Below are 17,043 nucleotides of genomic sequence, written 5' to 3'. Positions count from 1 at the left end.
GAGGTTCAAAATGAGACCATAGAGATTCCATTGGACTTACTTCTGCCATTCATGAGCTCTGATGAGTATTCTTCCTCTGAAGAGGATGAGTATGTCACTGAGGAGCAAGTTGCTAAATATCTTGGAGCAATCATGAAGTTGAATGACAAGTTATTTGGAAATGAGACTTGGGAGGATGAACCTCCTTTGCTCACCAAGGAACTGGATAACTTGTCTAGGCAGAAACTGCCTCAAAAGAGACAGGATCCTGGGAAGTTTTCAATACCTTGTACCATAGGCACCATGACCTTCAAGAAGGCCTTGTGTGACTTAGGGTCAAGTGTAAACCTCATGCCTCTCTCTGTAATGGAGAAGTTAGGGATCTCTGAGGTACAAGCAGCAAGAATCTCACTAGAGATGGCAGACAACTCAAGAAAACAAGCCCATGGACTTGTAGAGGATATTCTGGTTAAAGTTGAAGACCATTACATCCCTACTGATTTCATAGTCCTAGAGACTGGGAAGTGCATGGATGAATCCATCATCCTTGGCAGACCCTTCCCAGCCACTGCAAAGGCTGTGATTGATGTTGATAGAGGAGAGTTGATCATGCAAGTGAATGAAGAATCCCTTGTGTTTAAGGCTCAAGGATATCCCTCTGTCATCATGGAGAGGAAGCATGAAGAGCTTCTCTCAAAACAGAGTCAAACAGAGCCCCCACAGTCAAACTCTAAGTTTGGTGTTGGGAGGCCACAACCAAACTCTAAGTTTGGTGTTGAACCCCCACATTCAAACTCTAAGTTTGGTGTTGGGAGGTTCCAACATAGCTCTAAGCAATTCTGAGGCTCCATGAGAGTACTCTGTCAAGCTAATGACATTAAAGAAGCGCTTGTTGGGAGGCAACCCAATGTTTTATAATTAACTATTTTCTTTTGTTATTTTATGTTTTTTGTAGGTTGATGATCATGAGAAGTCACAAAATCAATGAAAAAAGCAAAAACAGAATGAAAAACAGGAAGAAAAACAGCACACCCTGGAGGACGCACCCACTGGCGTTTAAACACCAGTGAGGTTAGCTGTTGGGCGTTTAACGCCCAGTCTGGCACCATTCTGGGCGTTTAACGCCAGAAAGGGGCACCAGACTGGCGTTAAACGCCAAAAATGGGCAAGAAGCTGGCGTTAAACGCCAGAAATGGCACCAGCCCGGCGTTTAACGCCAGAAATGGCTCAAAACGTGATTTTGAATGCCATATGGTGCAGGGATGACTTTTCCTTGACACCTCAGGATCTGTGGACCCCACAGGATCCCCACCTACCCTACCACTCTCTCTCTTCTTCACCCATTCACCAATCACCTCAACACCTCTTCCCCAAAAACCCTTCACCTATCAAATCCCATCTTTCTCTTCACCACTCACATCCATCCTTCATAAAACCCCACCTACCTCACCATTCAAATTCAAACCACTTTAACACCCAAACCCACCCTCAAATGGCCGAACCCTACCATCCCCCTCTCCTATATAAACCCTCCTTCACTCCTTCATTTTCACACAACATACACACCACTTATCCCCCTCTTGGCCGAAAACAAAAGCCATTCTCTTTTCCCTCATTTCTTCTTCTTCTACTCTCTTATTTCTTCTTTTGCTCGAGGACGAGCAAACCTTTTAAGTTTGGTGTGGTAAAAGCATTGCTTTTTGTTTTTCCATAACCATTTATGGCATCCAAGGCCGGAGAAACCTCTAGAAAGAGGAAAGGGAAGGCAAAAGCTTCCACCTCCGAGTCATGGGAGATGGAAAGATTCATCTCAAGGGTGCATCAAGACCACTTCTATGAAGTTGTGGCCTTGAAGAAGGTGATCCCCGAGGTCCCTTTTTCACTCAAAAAGAGTGAATATCCGGAGATCCGACATGAGATCCGAAGAAGAGGTTGGGAAGTTCTTACCAACCCCATTCAACAAGTCGGAATCTTGATGGTTCAAGAGTTCTATGCCAATGCATGGATCACCAAGAACCATAATCAAAGTGTGAACCCGAATCCAAAGAATTATCTTACTATGGTTCGGGGGAAATACTTGGATTTTAGTCCGGAAAGTGTGAGGTTGGCGTTCAACTTGCCTATGATGCAAGGAGATGAACATCCTTACACTAGAAGGGTCAACTTTGATCAAAGGTTGGACCAAGTCCTCACAGTCATACGTGAAGAGGGCGCCCAATGGAAGAGAGATTCAAGAGGGAAGCCGGTTCAATTGAGAAGGCATGACCTCAAGCCCGTGGCTAGAGGATGGTTAGAGTTTATCCAACGCTCAATCATTCCCACTAGCAACCGGTCCGAAGTTACCATAGACCGGGCTATCATGATCCATAGCATCATGATTGGAGAAGAAATAGAAGTTCATGAGGTTATAGCCCAAGAACTCTATAAGGTGGCAGACAAGTCCTCTACCTTGGCAAGGTTAGCCTTTCCTCATCTCATTTGTCACCTCTGTTATTCAGTGGGAGTTGACATAGAGGGAGACATCCCCATTGATGAGGACAAGCCCATCACTAAGAAGAGGATGGAGTACACAAGAGACCCCACTCATCATGAGATCCCTGAGATTCCTCAAGGGATGCACTTTCCTCCACAAAATTATTGGGAGCAACTGAACACCTCCCTAGGAGAATTAAGTTCCAACATGGGACAACTAAGGGTGGAGCACCAAGAACACTCCATCATCCTCCATGAAATTAGAGAAGACCAAAGAATCATGAGAGAGGAGCAACAAAGACAAGGAAGAGACATTGAGGAGCTCAAGCACTCCATAGGATCTTCAAGAGGAAGGAAGAGCCGCCATCACTAAGGTGGACCCGTTCCTTGATTTTCTTGTTCTTTATTCTTCTGTTTTTCGAATTTTAGTGCTTATGTTTATCTATGTCTGTGTCTTGTGATCATTAGTGTCTTAGTGTCTATGCCTAAAAGCTATGAATGTCCTATGAATCCATCACCTTTCTTGAATAAAAACGTGCTTTAATTGAAAAGAAAAGAATTGCATGAATTTTGAATTTTATAACAGTATTAATTATTTTGATGTGGTGGCAATATTTTTGTTTTCTGAATGTATGCTTAAACAGTGCATATGTATCTTGAATTTGTGGTTCATGAATGTTGGATCTTGAAAGAATGATGAAAAAGGAGACATGTTACTGAGGATCTGAAAAATCATTAAAATGATTCTTGAAGCAAGAAAAAGCAATGAAAAAAAAAAGAAGAAAACGAAAAAAAGAGAAAGAGAAAAGAAAGAAAAAGAAAGAAATAAAGTTGTGATCCAAGGCAATAAGAGTGTGCTTAAGAACCCTGGACACCTCTAGTTGGGGACTCTAGCAAAGCTGAGTCACAATCTGAAAAGGTTCACCCAATTATGTGTCTGTGGCATGTATGTATCCGGTGGTAATACTGGAAGACAAAGTGCTTTGGGCCACAGCCAAGACTCAATAAGTAGCTATGTTCAAGAATCATCATACTTTACTAGGAGAATCAATAACACTATCTGGATTCTAAGTTCCTAAAGAAGCCAATCATTCTGAATTTCAAAGGATAGAGTGAGATGCCAAAACTGTTCAGAGGCAAAAAGCTAAAAGCCCCGCTTATCTAATTAATACTGATCTTCATAGATGTTTTTGGAATTCATTGCATATTCTCTTCTTTTTATCTTATTTGATTTTCAGTTGCTTGAGGACAAGCAACAATTTAAGTTTGGTGTTGTGATGAGCGGATAATTTGTATGCTTTTTGGCATTGTTTTTAGTATGTTTTTGGTATGATATAGTTAGTTTTTAGTATATTTTTATTAGTTTTTAGTTAAAATTCACTTTTCTGGACTTTACTATGAGTTTGTGTGTTTTTCTGTGATTTCAGGTATTTTCTGGCTGAAATTGAGAGACCTGAGCAAAAATCTGATTCAGAGACTAAAAAGGACTGCAGATGCTATTGGATTCTGACCTCCCTGCACTCGAAGTGGATTTTCTGGAGCTACAGAAACCCAAATGGCGCGCTCTCAACGGCGTTGGAAAGTAGACATCCTGGGCTTTCCAGCAATATATGATAGTCCATACTTTGCCCAAGATTTGATGGCCCAAACCGGCGTTCAAAGTCACCCTCAGGAATCCCAGCGTTAAACGCCGGAACTGGCACCAAAATGGGAGTTAAACGCCCAAACTGGCACTAAAGCTGGCGTTTAACTCCAAGAAGAGTCTCTACACGAAAAAGCTTCATTGCTCAGCCCAAGCACACACCAAGTGGGCCCGGAAGTGGATTTTTATGTCATTTACTCATCTCTGTACACCCTAGGCTACTAGTTTTCTATAAGTAGGACCTTTCACTATTGTATTTTAATCTTTTGATCTTTGGAATCTTTTGATCACTTTAGATCTCTAGATCATCTTTGGACGTCTAGTTCTTAGATCATTGGGAGGCTGGCCATTCGGCCATGCCTAGACCTTATACTTATGTATTTTCAACGGTGGAGTTTCTACACACCATAGATTAAGGTGTGGAGCTCTGCTGTACCTCGAGTATTAATGCAATTACTATTGTTCTTCCATTCAATTCCGCTTGTTCTTGTTCTAAGATATCACTTGTTCTTCAACTTGATGAATGTGATGATCCGTGACACTCATCATCATTCTCACCTATGAACGTGTGGCTGACAACCACCTCCATTCTACCTTCGATTGGGTGAATATCTCTTGGATTCCTGATTGCACGATGCATGGTTGATCGCCTGACAACCGAGTGCTCGTCTGACAAACGAGCCAACCATTCCGTGAGATCAGAGTCTTCGTGGTATAGGCTAGAACTGATGGCGGCATTCAAGAGAATCCGGAAGGTCTAACCTTGTCTGTGGTATTCTGAGTAGGATTCAATGACTGAATGACTGTGACGTGCTTCAAACTCCTAGCAGGCGGGGCATTAGTGACAGACGCAAAAGAATCGATGGATTCTATTCCGGCCTGACCGAGAACCGACAGCTGAATTCCGCGTGCTGTGACAGAGCATATGCAATCGTTTTCACTGAGAGGATGGGAGGTAGCCATTGACAACGGTGAAACCCTACACAAGCTTGCCATGGAAAGGAGTAAGAAGGATTGGATGAAGACTGTAGGAAAGCAGAGAGACGGAAGGGAAGGCATCTTCATGCGCTTATCTGAAGTTCCTACCAATGAATTACATAAGTATCTCTATCCTTACCTTTGTGTTATTTTCGTTCATCACCATTATACATTTGAGTTTGCCTGACTAAGATTTACAAGATGACCATAGCTTGCTTCATACTAACAATCTCCGTGGGATCGACCCTTACTCGCGTAAGGTTTATTACTTGGACGACCCAGTGCACTTGCTGGTTAGTTGTGCGAAGTTGTGTAATGCCATGGTACTGAGCTACCAAGTTTTTGGGGTTCATGACCGGGGATTATGAGAGTTGTGAAAAGTATTGTTCACAATTTCGCGCACCAGTTCACTATAGCAAATTATATATCATTTCGAAGCCCCAGACGTTAGCTTTTCAATACCACTGGAACCGCCTCATTTGGACTTCTGTAGCTCAACTTATGATTACTTTAGTACCGAAAGATCAGGATTGGTAGCTTTCCAAATCCTTCATTTCTTGAATTCTCCCATTTTGCATGCTTTCCTTCCACTTCTTCAATCCATACTTGCGTTGTAAGCCTGAAATTACTCAACAAACACATCAAGGCATCAAATTGAATTAAAGTGAATAAAATTTAGCAATTATAAAGCTTAAAAAGAATGTTTTCACTTTCAAGTACAATTTAGGGAGAAATTATGAAACTATGCTATTTCAATGAATAAATGCAAGAAAAGTCAATGAAATCCTCCTAATTAAAGCAAATAAATACCATGAAATGTGGATTCATCAGTATGATGAGTATATTTGCAGATCTTCTTGAGCATTGCATGGAGGTGTTCATGGATGATTTTAGTGTTTATGGAGACTCCTTTGAACTTTGCTTAGACAATCTTTCAAAAGTATTAGAGCGGTGTACTAAATCAAACCTTGTGCTCAATTTTGAGAAATGTCACTTTATGGTGAGACAAGGCATTGTTTTAGGTCACATCGTCTCTAATGAGGGTATTTTTGTTGATCCGGCAAAGGTTGATGTTATTTCTAGTTTTTCTTACCCCTCTTCTATGAGGGAAGTCCGTGCTTTTCTTGGTCACGCAGGTTTCTACCGGCGTTTCATCAAGGACTTTAGTAAGGTTGCACTACCTCTCTCCCGGTTGTTGCAAAAGGATGTAAAATTTGATATGAGTGAAGATTGCATGGAGGCATTTGATATGACCTAAGCTCCTATTGTGAGAGGGCCTGACTAGAGTAGGCCATTCGAGATCATGAGTGACGCATCTAACTATGCAGTGGAAGCGGCGCTAGCTCAACGCGAAGGTAAAAATCCTTATGTCATTGCTTATGCCTCTAAAACTTTGGATGGAGCCCAGTCTAATTATACTACCACTGAGAAGGAATTGTTAGCAATTTTCTTTGCCTTGGATAAATTCTGGGCCTATCTACTTGGTTCTAAAGTGGTAGTATATTCGGACCATGCGGCGTTGAAATATTTGTTGGCCAAGAAAGAGTCAAAACCAAGGTTAATCCGGTGGGTGTTGCTTTTGCAAGAGTTTGATCTAAAAATCAAAGATAGAAGTGTTTCCCAAAATTTAGTGGCAGACCACTTGAGTCACCTTGAACACACAAAGGGCGATCCCACTCCTATCAATGATGTGTTTCCCCTTGAGAGCTTGCAAGCAATATCCATGGTGATCCCTTGGTATGCACCTACAGCAAATTACTTGGTTGCTCGCACCTTTCCTCCCAATTTCTTTAAACATCAAAGAGATAAGCTTAAAAGCGAATCCAAATATTATATATGAGATGACCCATACTTCTGGAGATGTGGTGCCGACCAAGTGATTAAAAGGTGTATCCCACAATCCGAATTTCAGTCTATCTTGGAGGCCTGCCACTCTTCTGAGGGTGGTGGCCATTTTAGTCCAAAAAGAACTGCAAGAAAGATCCTAGACTGCGGATTTTGGTGGCCTACACTTTTTAACGATGCTTCTCCTTTTTGTAACTCTTGCCCACAATGCCTAAGGTTTGGAAATATCTCCAAAAGGGATGAGATACCCCAACAAACCATGTTGATTTGTGAAATTTTTTATGTTTGGGGTATTGACTTCATGGCTCCTTTTCCAAACTCTAATGGTTTCATATATGTTTTGCTAGCTGTTGACTATGTTTCTATTCCGAGGGTTACCAGAAACTATAGGTCGATCTCGGTCGAGATCTTCTGCGTTGGTCGGAGCCGATGTGTCTGGCGGGTTTATAGTCGCCGGAGCTTGTGTGTCTGACTTGTGACACTTGAAAGTGCTGCTGATCCTTCGTCCCTGGTGGGTACCTGTAAGGGACTCTGATGCTTAAGTTAGCAAGGGTATTAAGCAGGTATTGAGTAGAATCAGAGTATGAGTTATACCTGGGTGCTCCAGTGTATTTATAATGGTGAGATGTGGCCTTCTGTGGATAAGATAAGTTAGTTATCTTATCTTATCTTTATCTTATCTTTAAGTGAGGTCATCTTTATCTTTTAAGGGAACCGCCCTTCTTTCTGTAAGCTTGGGCTGCCTTAGGATTTCGGGTGTGTTCCTCTATTTGGGCCCTTCTTTGGGCTTTCTGGGGACTTGACCGAGCTCTTTGGGAAGTGATCGGGTTGTCTTGACCTGAAGAGGTCGGTCGCTTTGTCTGTCGAACATCCCGGGTCGGTCAGCTCGACCCAGTGTATGAACAGTGCCCCTGCTTGAGCTCGGTCTTCATTTTGAGGTCGAGTCCTTGACTTCGGTCCTTCTTTAGTGAAGCCGAACTCAAGCATTTTGGCGATTCCTTTGTAAAAGCTTTTGAATGCAGAACGTTTTTCTTCTTAAAAGCGCGCGCTTTTATATCAGCGCTTTGGAAACGTGCGAGGGTTTAATGCCTACATTAATTTTAACATTAATTGCCCCGTTTCCCTTTGGCTTTTTTATCTTGATTTTGAAAACCCAGAAACGGCTTCTCTCCTTCGCCCTTTTCGTAACTTCTTCGCAGTTCTCTTGCTTTCAACTTTTTTCGTGTTGCGGCGTTGTTTGATTTTTCTGAAGCCTCTGCCTGGAGTTTTGCAGTTCCGCGTTTCAGCCCAGCGACGTTGCTTTTGCTCGTGTCTTCTCTTTTACTTTTGAGAGAGCAATTCCAGATTTTCACCTTCCCTCTTCAACTTCCTCGAAGCCTGCTGCTTTTTTCAGGTTGGTACTAACTTTCTTACTTATTTCGTGGCTTTACTTTTAGTTTTTTGGTGAAGCTTTGATTTTGCATGTTTGAAAGTTTGAACCTTTTCGTGATCTTGCGTTTGTTTGTCGCTGTAAACGTGTTTTCCTTGGCTTTCTTTCGTGCGCTCTTTTGGCATTTCCGTCGAGGCTTTCTAGGATTTTGTTGTTGCTTCTGATAGAGAATCTGCATCTGTTCCTTGCTTTACTTGATTGCTTTTGTTTCTGATTTTGAGAAAGTTCGTACCTTTAGCGATTTCTACTTGGCGCATTTTGACGTTTTGGGAATGCTTTTTTGTTTGGTAAACTGTGATGACTTATGCTTCTGAAAATGCTTGCTTGTTTGAAGTCTTTTTCTTGTTTGAAAAATGCTGGGATGCGAACTTCACACTATTTTTCTGGAAACCTTGCCTTGTTACTGCCTCCAAAGGATGCCCCAGGACTTTGGTTTGAGTCTTGGGGTTTTCCTTTTCTTGCTTTTCATTGCCTGAGAAGTATTGACCGAGTTGTTTTCTCCTTTGTCCGAGATGTTTGTAGTAACCTCATTTTCTTTTCTTACTTGTAGGATTAGTTGGCCTCATGTCTTCTCGCAATAATATTGTAGAGATGTCGTCCAGAGTTTCCGAGGGGATGTCCGATTAGCTGGACTCCTTTGTTTTGTTGTGTGTTTCTGTTGTGGATGCTGAGTTTTGAACAGAACTGAGGAAGCGCCATAGGATTTGTGGTAACAATGCCCGTGAGGAGGATTACGAGCTTGTTGCCCTGATTTTGACGAGAGAGTTTGCTTTCCGATTTCTGTTGAGGGAGAGCGTCCCTTCTTTTATGCTCACGAATACTTTTTCAGTCAGTTGAACGTTTCTTTTCCTTTTACTGCTTTTGAGACCGACCTGTTGTGGTCGTGTAATATTGCTCCATCCCAGCTTCACCCCAATTCCTGGGGTTTTATTAAAATTTTTCAACTTCTCTGCTGTGAACTAGATGTAACACCTTCCCAGACTATGTTTCTTTACTTGTTTGTTTCTGCCAAGCCTGGCGGTTCTTCAAAAAAGAAAGCTTCTTGGGTTTTTTTCCGGTCCGCCCAGGGCCATAAAGTGTTTGCGATGTATGATGAGTCCTTTAAGGACTTCAAGAACTACTTCTTTAAAGTTCGAGCTGTTGAGGGGGCCCGTCCCTTTTTTCTTGATGAAAATGACGAGCCCTCCTTCCCTCTAGAGTGGTAGAAGGATGTAAGAGTGTCTCGCTACACTTGGGAGATGCTTGATGATGTCGAACGCGCTTTTGTAGTTGTTCTTGAGGATCTCTGGGGGAAACCACCCCATCTTGATACAAAAAGATTTTTGAATGATCCGTCCTTGGTTCAGACTGCTTTGGGTATTTGTTTGTCTATTTGCCTGACTTGTTTCTATACTTATTTCCTTTTTCTTCCTCTTTTGTAACTCTTTGTTGTGGCTGTTTTTGTGTTTGTAGAGATGTCAAAGAACAACGACTCCATGAAGGCCTTCAAAAGGGCAAAGAAGGCAACTGCTGCTCTAAACATCTCGGCCAAGGTGGCCGGCGAGGGATCTTCACAGGTCCCCGTGAAGCCTCCTGTGCCGAGTTCCCTTGGGCCAAGGAAAGTAATTCCTACTCCTCGGTTTCATCAGGTCGATCCTCCTCAGACTTTTGCCGCTGCTTCTGGTGTCCCTCCCTTCAAAAAGCAAAAAACATCCGAGCTTTTTAACTTGGATGCCCCAGACTTTGATGCCATCGAGTTTGTTGACCAGCAAATTGCCCCCTATGGTGGGCTTTCCATGGACGACGTGTCTCTTCTTCAGCATTTGGATTTTATCACTAAAAATAATGTGAAGATGGCTCATATGGGTGCGGCTATTTTCCGAACAGTTCAGGGGATTCCGATTCATGCCACCAAATCTTTTATGGAGGAGGCCAAGTCAGAATTTGATCGGATCAAGGGTCTGTAGGAGGAGTTGGAGGTGAAGTTGGCAAAAGTGGAGAAGGAGCTGGAGGGTGAGAAGGCCAGCTCTATTGCCCTTGCTGCTTCTTTGAAGCTGGCTGAGGACATGGCCCTGAAGCATAAGGATAGCTATGTCTCAGCCTATAGGGAATTAATGCGCCTCCGGGATGAGTTGGAAACTGCTCGGACTAATTATGGCGAGCTTCATGGTCACCTTGTGGGCAGCGTAACCGCTGCCTCCGAGAACCTAATGGAGCAGTTTCGAATTGTTGCCCCTGATGCCGACTTGACTCTTGTCAGCCTGGACAATGTTGTGAGGGATGGTAAAATTGTCCCTGATGACCAGGATGATGATGATGCTGACCCTCCTCCAGTGCCTTCTCTTAAGGTGTCGACCTCCTTGGTTCCTCCCGTTACGTCTGATCCGGATTGCCAGATCCTGAACCGGGATGATGGAACTGTAGATGCTGTACCCCTTCAGACTCGCCCTCCTTCTCCCCGTACTGATGCTGCCGGGAAGGCTCCCGATCTTTAGCTGATCTTTTTCTGAATATTTGTGTAAATAGCCCGGTTTGTGGGCTTTTGAACTTGTTTTATTTGTTCTTCTTAACTGCTGACGCTTCTAGTTGTCTGCCTTGCAACTTTTTTTGAAAAACAAAAGTAGCTTCCGAGGTTGGTTTGTAGTGGCCTCTTGGAGCTTTATCATACTGTGTTTTTTTTATGGTATCTATTGAGATCTTGCTGCTTTGTCCTCTTTAGATTGCTTTCGTATTTATTGTTTGTAGCTTGGATCCTTTTGAGGCCGTGACTATGGGGGGCCCGACTTGTTTCTCGGTTTCTTCGCTTTTTGCCTCAAAACCGATTTCTTTATGTTGGTCCCCTTCTAAGTTATTTCTGTAATCCTCTTTTTGGACCATTGTTAGGTCTTCTTTTAGGGGTTACTTTTATAACTTATCTTTGTAGGAGACCGACTTCGTTAGGTCGATCTCTTCTAAGTTGTTTTTGTAATCCTCTTTCTTGGACCTTCGTCAGGTCTCTTTCAGGGATTACTTTTACAACTTGTCTTTGTAGGAGACCGACTTCCTTAGGTCGATCTCTTCTAAGTTGTTTTTGTAATCCTCTTTCTTGAACCTTTGTCAAGTCTCTTTCAGGGATTACTTTTACAACTTGTCTTTGTAGGAGACCGACTTCGTTAGGTCGATCTCTTCTAAGTTGTTTTTGTAATCCTCTTTCTTGGACCTTCGTCAGGTCTCTTTCAGGGATTACTTTTACAACTTGTCTTTGTAGGAGACCGACTTCGTTAGGTCGATCTCTTCTAAGTTGTTTTTGTAATCCTCTTTCTTGGACCTTTGTCAGGTCTCTTTCAGGGATTACTTTTACAACTTGTCTTTGTAGGAGACCGACTTCGTTAGGTCGATCTCTTCTAAATTATTTTTTGTAATCCTTTTTCTTGGACCTTTTGTCAGCTCTCTTTCAGGGATTACTTTTACAACTTGTTTTGTAGGAGACTGACTTTGTTAGGTCGATCTCTTCTTAAGTTATAGCAATTCCTCTTTAATAGGGTTGGTCAGACCTCTTTCCAGGGATTTACTGATAACGTGGGTTGACTTGGTCTGACTTTTTGGTGTCGGCCAGTCTTTTTAAGTTATTATATAGCAATCCATAAGACCTCGTCAGGTTCTTTTTTGGGATCACTTTCGATAACTTCTTGCATTATTCTGTGTTCATATTTTGCCGATTTGTAGATTGTGATTTTTGTCCTAGTTTAATCGACCTTTAGGTGAATCGCGTTTTCACCTTTGTCGGTCGATTATTCCTATCAAGATCGTATAGTGAATCTGTTTTTCACTTCTTGTTCGATCCGTTACTTTATAATCGGATGATGAATGCTTCAGATTAATGCGTCTTGAGCACTTTGTAGAATATCTGAAACGTATTTTTATTTAAAGAAAGTGCAAATATATACCGGCGGGAATTTTTCATACCCTTAAGTCGGATTAAATCTCAATCTTTGACACCTCATTAAAAAACCTTTTCAGGAAAAAGAGTGCATCTTGAGATCTTTTACCTTTCCTAGCTATAGTACCTTCTTAGGTTACGGGCGTGCCATGATCTGGGGAGTTCTCGTCCCTCGAATTCGGACAGTCTGTAGTAGCACTTCCCAAGTACTTTTATGACTCGGTAGGGTCCTTTCCAGTTAGCTGCCAGCTTTCCTTCTCCAGGTCGAGTTGTTCCAATATCATTTCGGATTAAGATGAGATCGTTCTCCATGAAGTCTCTTGGCACTACCTTTTGATTATACCTGGAAGCCATTCACCGCTTTAGTGCTTCTTCTCTGATCCGAGCTCTTTCTTGGATTTCCGGAAGTAGGTCGAGCTCTTCTCTTTGAAGTTGAGAGTTGGTTTGTTCATTGTAGTGGACTACTCGGGGAGACCCTTCTTCAACTTCTATTGGAATCATTGCCTCCACTCCGTATGCTAGTCGAAATGGGGATTCGTTTGTAGTGGAATGTGGAGTTGTTCGATACGCCCATAGGACTTGTGGAAGTTCCTCGGCCCAAGCTCCCTTTGCTTCTTGTAATCTCCATTTCAGCCCGGCCAATATGACTTTGTTGGCTACTTCGGCTTGTCCATTGGCTTGGGGGTGTTCGACGGAAGTGAACTGGTGTTTTATATTCAAGTCGGCCACTAACTTTCTGAAGCCTGCATCTGTGAATTGGGTGCCGTTATCCGTGGTGATGGAGTATGGAACCCCAAATCTTGTAACAATGTTCCTATATAGGAATTTCTGGCTTCTTTGAGCAGTGGCGTTGGCTAGGGGTTCTGCTTCGATCCATTTTGTGAAATAGTCGACCCCTGCTATAAGGAATTTTACTTGTCCCGATCCCTGTGGGAAGGGTCCGAGAAGATCGAGTCCCCATTTTGCAAATGGCCAGGGTGAGGTCACGCTAATGAGTTTTTCTGGCGGCGCGATGTGAAAGTTGGCATGCTTCTGACACGGTGGACATGTCTTTACTAATTCTGTAGCTTCCTTTCGTAGAGTTGGCCAATAGAATCCTGCTCGGAGTATCTTTTTGGTGAGAGCTTGCGCTCTGAGATGATTACCACAAATGCCGCTGTGTACTTCCTCCAAGACTTCTTTTGTGTTGGAGGTCGATACGCATTTTAACAGTGGTGTTGAGATCCCTCTTTTGTATAGGATGTTATTTATGATAGTGTAGTACTGTGCCTCCTTTTTTAACCTCTTTGCCTCCTTTTCATCTGTGGGGAGCGCTTCTGTTTTGAGGTAGTTAATTATGGGGGTCATCCATCCTTGATCTCGACCTATTATGGTTAGGATTTTTTCTTCTTTTGATATCGATGGGTTCTGCAGTATTTCTTGGATGAGGCTTCTATTGTTGTCCCCTGGTTTGGTGCTGGCTAGCTTTAAGAGCGCGTCAGCTCGGGCATTTTGCTCGCGGGGTATGTGGCAGATCCTATTTTCTCCAAGTTGTCCGAGCTGTTCTTTGGTTTTATCCAAATATTTTTTCATGGTAGGATCTTTGGCTTGGTAGCTTCTCGTTATTTACGAGGTAATGACTTATGAGTCACTGTAGATGTTGAGTTTCTGAGCTCCAACTTCCCTAGCCAGCTTCAAGCCAGCTAATAACGCTTCATATTCCGCCTGGTTGTTTGAGGCCGGGAATCCGAATTTCAGGGAAAGCCCAAGTTGGGTTCCCTGGTTGCTTTCGATTATCACACCTGCACCACTTCCGACTTTATTTGAGGAGCCATCCACGTATATGTTCCACTCTATGGGGAATTTTGTGGTGTCTGTAAATTCTGCAATGAAGTCGGCTAGGTATTGTGATTTGATGGTTGTCCGCGCCTCGTATTGAAGGTCGAACTCGGACAACTCGATTGCCCACTATAGGATTCTTCCTGCTAGATCTGTTTTCTGCAGTATCCCTTTTATGGGCTGGTTGGTTCGAACTCTGATGGTGTGTGCTTGGAAGTATGGGCGAAGTCGTCGGGCTGTGAGTATTAAAGCGTAGGCGAACTTCTGTATTTTCTGGTAGTTTAGCTTTGACCCCTGTAGTGCTTTACTAATGAAGTAGACGGGTTGTTGTCCCCCTTCATCTTCTCTAATTAATGCTGAGGCTATTGCCCGACTTCCTACGGCCAGGTATAGTATGAGTTGTTCTCCCTCTCGTGGTCGAGATAGGATGTGGGGCTGTCCCAAGAATTCTTTAAAGTCTTGGAAGGCTTGTTCACATTCCGATGTCCACTCGAAGTTTTTTCCCTTCCTTAAGGTAGCGTAGAAGGGGAGGGATCTTATTGCTGACCCTGCTAGGAATCTGGACAGGGCTGCCAGTCTCCCATTGAGTTGTTAGACTTCTTTGACGTAGGTCGGGCTTTTCATGTTGAGTATGGCCTAGCATTTATCTGGATTTGCCTCGATTCCTCTTTGTGTGAGCATGAAGCCCAGGAATTTTCCTACCTCTACTGCGAAGGTGCATTTAGCCGGGTTGAGTCGCATGTTGTGCTTTCGTATGGTGTCGAACACTTAAACCAAGTCAGTTAGTAATGTTTCCTCACTTTGTGTCTTTATCAACATGTCGTCCACATAGACCTCCATGATTTTTCCGATGTGGTTTGAGAAGACTTTATTCATTAGCCTTTGATAAGTGGCTCCCGCGTTTTTAAGGCCGAAAGGCATTACGATGTAGCAATAATTCACTTTTGGTATGAGAAACGAGGTTTTTTCTTGATCTGGTGGATACATTGGGATCTGGTTGTGTTCATACCCTGACCGGGCTCCTCCAACTCGGCAAGTTCATGAAAGGTCCGACCTCGTCCTAAGGCCCGCGCCTAAAGGTCGGACCTCGGACAATAAAGCAAGGAAGGCCCATCAAAAGGAACGCAGCCCAAAACCTAAAGGCCGAAAAGGCCTGGAAGAGGCGGTTCCACAAAGATAGAGATAAAACTCCCAAAAGATAAGATAAGATAAGATTATCTTATCCAGGGAAGATCACGACCAACTACTATAAATACACTGGAACACCCAGGTATGGCATTCATTCCACATTCTATATATATCTGCTTGGACCCATGCTAACTTAAGCATCGGAGTGTCATTGCAGGTACAACCACCAACCACCCCACATATCAAGCTCGGGTCCCTGAACCCCCACCTCGGGCCTCTCCAGACGACCGAGCTGTACGTTTCAGGTAACCCCCGGAACATTGGCGCCGTTGCCGGGGACCTGGAAGTCATCCCTCTACCATGGCGGACGACCCTCGCGACAATAACCGCGCTGCATCTGAACAAGAGGACGAAATTGACACCGGAGAACGACCGGACAGCCCTCTATCACCACGCACTCCAGGAGGAAACAAACAGAATCACCCAAAGACATCACTCCCAAACAAAGATCCACAAAATTCCGAAAAAGAAAAGAACTCGGAAATCCTAGAAGCAGTCCGGGCACAACAAAACCGACTGAAACAACTCGAAGAGGACATAAAGAAGTAGAAAGAAACCGAACAAGATCTGAGGAGGGAGACTCGAAAGCGCAGAGAATTAGAAGAAAAACTGCGGAAAATAGAGGCCAACCTGAAAGACCGAACAGAACGCGGCACCACCCCCGAGGGCAACCATGATCCCTTCACGCAAGAGATCATGAAGGAGAAGGTACCGCGAAACTTCAAACCACCTGATATGGATCTCTACGACGGCACCACCGATCCAAGTCACCACCTCAGCAACTTCAGAAGCAGAATGTACCTAGTCGACGCCTCCGACGCGATTCGATGCAAAGCCTTCCCCACCACTCTCACCAAGTCGGCCATGAAGTGGTTCGACAACCTGCCACCAAGATCAATCACCAGCTTCGAAGACCTAACCAAAAAATTCCTAACAAGGTTCTCTATTCAAAAGGACAAGACAAAACATGCCCCCAGTCTGCTCGGGATCAAACAAGGTAACCAAGAAACTCTCCGAGAATACATGGAGCGATTCAACAAAGCCTGCCTGGACATACAACACTTGCCCACTGAAGCAGCCATCATGGGACTAGCAAACGGCCTAAAAGAGGGACCGTTTAGCCAATCCCTATCCAAGCGCTACCCGACCTCCCTATACGAGGTACAGGAGCGGGCAGAAAAATATATCAACATGGAGGAAACCTCCCAGCTAAGAGACTCTTCTAGGAAGGAATCAACCTACCCACTCCGAGATCGAGATCGGGAACAGAAGAAGAAAGAAGAACCCAACTCGGACAAACCACGGAAGTACCACAACTACACCCCCCTCCGAGTCTCCCTGGTAGACGTCTACAGAGAAGTATGTCACACCGAAAAGATCCCACCACCCCGACCGCTAAAACACAAGAGAGCGGGGAGAGATCGGTCCGAATACTGTGAATATCACAAACTCTACGGTCATTCTACTAACGACTGCTACGACCTAAAAAATGTTATAGAAAAGCTAGCCAGAGAAGGAAAACTCGACAGATACATAGCAGAGAAAGGAGAAGAGACCAGGAAGAGAAGGCGGGGAGATAACGAAGATCGGGCCGAACAAACCCCACGAACCCCTGAAAGGCACGTTCACATGATAAATGGAGGTTTTGCAGGCGGAGGAACATCCAAATCCTCGCGAAAAAGACACCTCAAAGAAGTCTATCACGTCCGAGAAGACAGTTCCCTACCCGAGTTACCTACCATCTCATTTACCCGAGAAGATGCTCAAGGGATAATACCCGGGCACGACGATCCA

This window comes from Arachis hypogaea, chromosome 10, assembly GCF_003086295.3.
Source record: "Arachis hypogaea cultivar Tifrunner chromosome 10, arahy.Tifrunner.gnm2.J5K5, whole genome shotgun sequence".
NCBI lineage: Eukaryota > Viridiplantae > Streptophyta > Magnoliopsida > Fabales > Fabaceae > Arachis > Arachis hypogaea.
This window is presented reverse-complemented; position numbering follows the sequence as displayed.